Here is a 6,835-nt window from a genome sequence, read left to right on the forward strand (position 1 = left end):
TTACCCCGGGGATGCCACTCTTCCATTTCTCCTATGCACAGATCAGGACATGGAGGCTGACAACTTTACCCAACATCTATCAGTTTCCAAGGTGATCTTGTTCATCAATAGGACTTCTGTTAGTCCTTTCAGAATGATGAATGAAGCATCTCCAGAAAAAGAACTTACTGGGCTTTTGTTTGTTTCACCCAAGGAAACTCCCCAAGATTCTCAAATGCAAAGAAAGTTCTGACCTGATGCAATAAAGGGAGTCCCTAATAGAGATTTCCTATATTAATGAAACTACAGATCTAGTTAGCCCCTCCCCCATTTCTATTGCTTATTTTATGAAAATAAATTTGAGGTTATCCATCTCCATCTGCTTCTGGATTTTCATTCTTATGGCACTGAGACAATACACCTGAACCTTTCCAGGAGGAGACAACAAAATCAAGAACTGAGAGTTACAGATCTAGGTTCTAGTCTGTTAACCAGAGGAATCTGGCCTCATCTTGGTGCTTGTTTTCTCTTTTTTGGAAAAGGGAGGCAGTGATATCTAGAATGTGCCTTTTCAAGTTTCCAAAATGCTTGACCTACATCTTTTACTTTGAGCCTTGCTACAACCTGTTGTAGTAAGTGCTATCACAACTATTATCCCTATTTCACAGATGAAGAAACTGAGGTTCAGGTGACTTGCCCAGAGAATATAACTTCACCATTCCAGGAAGAATCAGAGTGAGGTCCTAAATCCAGGTCTTCCTGACACCAAGGCCAGTTCTCTCTCCACTTTATAATGCTCAGACAATAAAGAGGGCACCTCTGTCTGTGCCTCATAGAATACCCAACCAAGGTTTCTATCTTGTCCCATCAGAATAACTTAAAAGGGAATTGTTTTATTTACTCAGAAATATACCTTATTTAAGAAAGCTTTCTTGAGGAGGCACTTGCAGTGTCCAGGCATCTCTGAGGAGATGCCGCCGCCGCCACCACAGAGAGATGCCTTTCTTTGCCACCAAACCCTTCGACCAGGATGTGGAGAAAGCAACTAGTGAGATGAATACTGCTGAAGATTAGGGTCTTAACTTGGATATTTGTGATAAAGTAGGCCGGTCTCATACTGGGCCTAAAGACTGTCTGATCTAATATGAAGACAGTAAATCATAAAGATCCTCACGTAGCAATACAAGCACTGACCCTTCTAGGAGCATGTGTATTGAACTGTGGCAAAATTTTTCATTTAGAAGTATGTTCAAGAGACTTCACTAGTGAAGTAAGTAATGTATTAAATAAGGGTCATCTAAAAGTTTGTGAAAAGTTAAAAGCTCTTATGGTAGAATGAACAGATGAATTTAAGAATGATCCACAACTTAGTCTAATATCTGCCATGATAAAAAATCTTAAAGAACAAGGAGTTACATTTCCAGCTATTGGCTCACAGGCTGCAGAACAAGCAAAAGCTAGCCTAGCTCTTGTCGCCAAGGATCCTGGTACTGTGCCTACCAAAAAAGAAGATCTAGCTAAAGCCATTGAGTTGTCATTGAAAGAACAAAGGCAACAGCCAACTACACTTTCCAGTTTGTATCCAAGCACATCAAACCTTTTAACTAACCACTAACATGAGGGTAGGAAAGTTCGTGCTATCTATGATTTTGAAGCTGTTGAAGATAATGAACTAACATTTAAAGCTGGAGAAATTACCACAGTTCTTGATGACAGTGATCCCAACTGGTGGAAAGGTGAAACTCCTCAGGGCACAGGGTTGTTTCCCTCTAATTTTGTGACAGCTGACCTCAGTGCTGAACCAGAAATGATTAAAACAGAGAAGACAGTACAATTCAGTGATCATGTTCAGGTGGAAACAATAGAGCCTGAGCCAGTATATATTGATGAAGACAAAATGGACTAGCTTCTACAGATGTTACAAAGTGCAGATCCAAATGATGACCAGCCAGATCTGCCAGAACTGCTTCTTTTGGAAGCAATCTGTCACCAAATGGGACCACTTATTGATGAAAAACTGGAGGATATTGACAGAAAACATTCAGAACTTTCAGAACTCAATGTCAAAGTGATGGATGCTCTTTCATTTTATAACAAATTGATGAATGAAGACCCAATGTATTCCATGTATGCAAAATCACAGAATGAGCAGTATGATATGCAGTCACCTGGCATTTTTGGTTCTCAGGTATATCCAGGGCAACCTCAAAGTGGTGCTTATTCGGTGGCGGGGAGTGCCCAAATGGGCCATCTTCAGAGATACAGTCTTCCCCCGGAGCAAATACCTTCTCTCAGTCAAGGAGCAGTTCCACCGTCAGAAAACCCAGCACTTCCTAGTCAAAAAGCTCAGACTTCTCGCCCTAACATAATGGTCAGTTCTGTACAAGGAAATACATACCCCAACCAGGCTTCAGTATATAGTCCTCCTCCTGCTGCTGCTGCTGCTGATGTCACAGTACACCAGAATGCTGGAACTAGTCTACCCCAGGTGCCAAAGTATAATTTAGCATCTTCTACACTGCCTCAGCCACCCGGTAATCAACAGCCACCTCAACCACAACAAACATATACCCAGAAGGCTCTTCTATAGGACACGAACTTGAGATTCCTAATTGTGGCTAACCTCTGCTAAGTGCAGCTGACAATTTTATGAGTTCCTTCCTTTAAACCTTAAGATTTGTTTATCCTCCACTTATAGGAATCTATCTTGACAAACAAGTGCAGTGATTGAAGAAGTTAGAACTACGTTCAATTTGCACTGACTTTTTAGGGAATTTTCATTTTGTGCAGAGGAATGAAACTACTTAGGACATTTAATTCCTTTCAAAATGCCTGAAAATTGGTACAACATTATTTATGTCTGGTAAAATTGCCTGGTCTGTGAAAAACCTAAACCTGCAAAACTTGTGGCATATATGTTATGTACATATATTGTGTGTGACTTCATTCATGGCCATTTTGAATTGCATTGGTGATCATGTGAATATATTTAACACTTAAATTAATTTTACATTACTATTTTATTTTAGTCAGAAGCAAACTACCATGTTTCATAGAGTTTTATGTGGACTTATGGAGACTGTAGTATCTTCTAAAAGGTAGGAGAATGAAATGTTATAGCATTAATATTGACAGCTTTTTGTTGACTATATTTATTTCACACTAATTGACCCTACATTTTACTAGTTGTAAACAGAACATAAATATATCATGGCTTTCTTCAGCCTTTGATTACTGTTAACTGTCCTATCAAGATGAATTAGCCAAATTATCTTAACCAGCAATTTAAATTTCATCCTGGTATTTTAAAAATACTCAACATATCATGAGACCATGAGGTAAATTAAGTAGAATCTCATACTCTCATTTTATTGTTTAAAACACATATTGTGGGTTTTTTTCCTTAGTGAAAATATGTAACTAGACTTCTGAAATGTTTTCTGTTGTTTATTGGTGGCAATGACACCAAAGACAAAGGGGAATGAATGGAAATTTTTAAACTGGAAAGAAAACATAAAATACACTACATTTTCCATGTGTCTTGTAATTATTTAGAGGTTAAAGAAACTTGAAAATTGAGAAATTATAAACATCTTTGGAAATTAAAAAAAAGAAAGCTTTCTTGATAATTACATTGATCAGAAAATTAATAGATACAGAATTAATCTGTATTAAACAGAATTAATAGATACAGAAAGGTTGATGTGAAGAGATGATACATAGATTTAGAGCCCCCTGATGTTTTCAGATGAGGCATGAGAAAGGGAATGACTTGCCTGATGTCACATAACTAATTACCATTGGAAGCAAGATTTGAACCAAGATCTTCCTGATGACAGATGTAAAGTCTTCATGTGAGTGCTCCTGCTGCCAATGAAGATCAAAGACCATTTCTAACTTATTGTCTTAGTTTCCTGTGTATCACTGAGGTTAAGAGACTTGTGGCAGTTCCCATGGTTAGTGAATGTCAAGCAGGTTTGTCTAACTAGGTCCTCCTGACCCCAGGTCCAGAGCTCTCTCCCCCTCTCTTTCTTCCCTCCCCCTACTATACCATGATGTATCTCAAACTAAACTAGCTAGGAAATGAAATAAAAAGAAAGGTGAGGAAAAGGTGACATATTCCACTGGGGATTGGCACAATAGAATTTGAATATAAAATTCTTGTCCAATGAATGTCCCATTTCCAGATCTTTCTTCTTCTGTGCAGTGGTACTGTGGAATCTGAAAGGCATTTCAGTTGGATATGTGGGTGAATTAGGAAGAGAAGGAAACTTATTTCCTAAATGACTGAAGAATAAAGAAAAGAAATTTATTCTATATCTCCACTAAATGTTGGACCTGGTGTTAGGAACGCTTGAATTTGAATCCTGCCTCAAACCTTTAATAGCTATGAGACCTCAAGTCACTTGACTTCTTTCAGCCTCAATTTTCTCATGTGTTAAAATGGGGATATCTGTAGCACCTACCTCAGAGGGTTGTGATGAAGATAAAGTGAGCTAACATAAAATTCTTTGCAAACCTTAAGGCATTATACTAATGTCAATTATTATTATCATACATAATATGATTTATTTAATATTCAAAGGACAAGGGTGGCTTAAGAATACAAGGCCTGGATTGTTGCATATAATTCATAATTGACATAGGTACTCACTCATTGTCCAATAATATTTAGAGAGCCTCTGTCTTAGAGTAGAGTCTGCATAAAGTAGATTCACAAATAAGTGGTAATTAAGTTCCTTTTCAATTTTGAAGCCTATCACATAACAATTCTTCCTCTTCATTAAGAGATCAATGCCATTAACCTCAAGTTACAAATGAGGGAAATTTAATGAGAGGTAGTCTGACAACCCCTTAGCTACTGGCCAGTGGTTGAAGTAAGGAGAGAATTGAATACAATTGTTCTGAGCCATGAAATTAATCCCTGTGGTCCTTTCTTCTTTCTATCCATTTATTTTTAGTTCTTTAAACAGAAATAGGGATTTCACAAAAAGAATCCTGACAAATCATGATCATCCAAAGAAGAATCATAATGTAGAAGCCAAGGTGCCAGACCTAGGCTAGAATGTCACCTCTGACACTTTCTGGTTATTATAACCATGGGCAAACCACTTTGACTCTTAGTATCTTCATCAGTAAGATGGGGATAATAATGCTTATATCTTCCTCACAAGTTTATATCAAAGCTAAAATGAAAAGGCACATGGAAAGGGTTTTTACATATTTAAAGCAGTACACAAAGGTCAGTTATATATCTATCTCTTTCAAAAGAGAAAATGGAAATGCCAAGGTGTACCCAGATGAGTCTAGAGTAATGAACTAGAACACAGATTTATAACTCCTAATTCAGGGAGCAAACTCCATATAAATGTCAGTTATTATTACCTATAATACCCAGTCTCCAGGCTGCACTGTGTCTAAAGCATTTTAGGTCAGTGGACATCCATTATCTATCCAATTCTTTAAAAGTTACAATCCAAATATTTTGTAAACATCCCTTAAAGTTTGTTTCCTTCAAATGCAGGTAGCAATTTTTCAATCTTCCTAAGATTGTTTTAACAAGTTTTTAATTGTTTTCTTTTCTACTAATATTTCCTGCTACCATATTAAAGGAAAAAAAATCTAATTTCTTTCCTGCTTTATAAAGTTTAATTCAATACAATGAGCATTTCCTGAGTATTCTTCTGGTGGGTTGCCAAACTAAATTTTAGCTCAGCTTCCTTATATTTAACAATTGGATTTATCTATGAACACTGTTCATGCAAAAGATCTGAGGTTCACTTTGGCTTTTTAAATGAGATTCAATGTCTCTTGTAAACATTATTTTCCTACATAATCCAGAATCAAGGTCAGTCACACATTCAGGAAAGACTTTTTTTCCTCTCTGAAAATTGATTATACATTTTTAATACACTAAATGAAGCTCATTTACTATTCAATTTTTATTTCTGTCTAGTTTCAAATTAGTGCAACCAGTCCCAAATAGCATGCATAGTGGCTCAAATCTGACTTTTTTTTCCTATCTGAAACATTTTAAGCTTTTGATCTAAGTTAGCTCTCTGATAATGTATGTAATCTAAAGGCTAAATCTTGCTTTTATATATGTAATACCTTGGAAATTCCACATAAGTTATACAAAGGGGAGTGGGGGGAGGGGTTTAAATCTTCTCGGTTACATTACTTGTAATGCAAAAAATTCTTTGGAAGGGATAGTTTAACCACAGTGGGGGAAATTAATGGATATGGAAAACAGAAGTAGAAAATACAAACCCAGAAAAATGGGCAGTCTGCCTTTCAAAGCAAGAAGAAATTGAAAAACAGGAAAGGCCAAAATTTGCTGTCATATATTTACCCACTTAGTTACATAACCCATGCTATCTACTGACTATAAGGTCCATTTTGTAATAATACAAGAGGAAGGGAGAGAGGAAACAAGCATTTATTAAATGCTAACTATGCTCCAGGCACTGTGCTAAGAAATTTACAAATATTATCTCATTTGATCCTCACAGCAATCTTGTGAGGCAGGTGCTATCATTATCCCCATTCCCACTTTATAGCTGAGGAAACTGAAACAGATAGGTGTTGTGACTTGCCCAAGATCACATAACTGGTAAATGTCAGATATTAGATTTGAACCCAGGTCTTCCTGGTCTAGTATTTTATCCCCTATTATGACCTAGTCGCCTAGTAGTTCCAAGGTCATAGGTATTTTTATTTTCTCCACAAATGCAAATCACAATGTATGGGTCACAGCGACCATAGAACTCATTATCCCATGGCTAACACTTTGATGATGAGTCTTTCTATTTTGAGGTAGACTGGCCTTAAGACATTAGACACAGTCTGTTTCTGA

General features: G+C 36.9%; 1 pseudogene; it reads left to right on the forward strand.

Annotated features, from left to right (window-relative positions):
- The first annotated feature begins 1,299 nt into the window (after positions 1-1,299).
- On the forward strand, positions 1,300-2,792 carry LOC138175108 (signal transducing adapter molecule 1 pseudogene; annotated as a pseudogene).
- The last annotated feature ends 4,043 nt before the right edge of the window (positions 2,793-6,835 follow it).

Source organism: Petaurus breviceps, unplaced genomic scaffold (genome assembly GCF_028583685.1).
Source record: "Petaurus breviceps papuanus isolate PSGF00001 unplaced genomic scaffold, PetGlider_PUasm1.0 76, whole genome shotgun sequence".
Classification (NCBI taxonomy): Eukaryota; Metazoa; Chordata; class Mammalia; order Diprotodontia; family Petauridae; genus Petaurus; species Petaurus breviceps.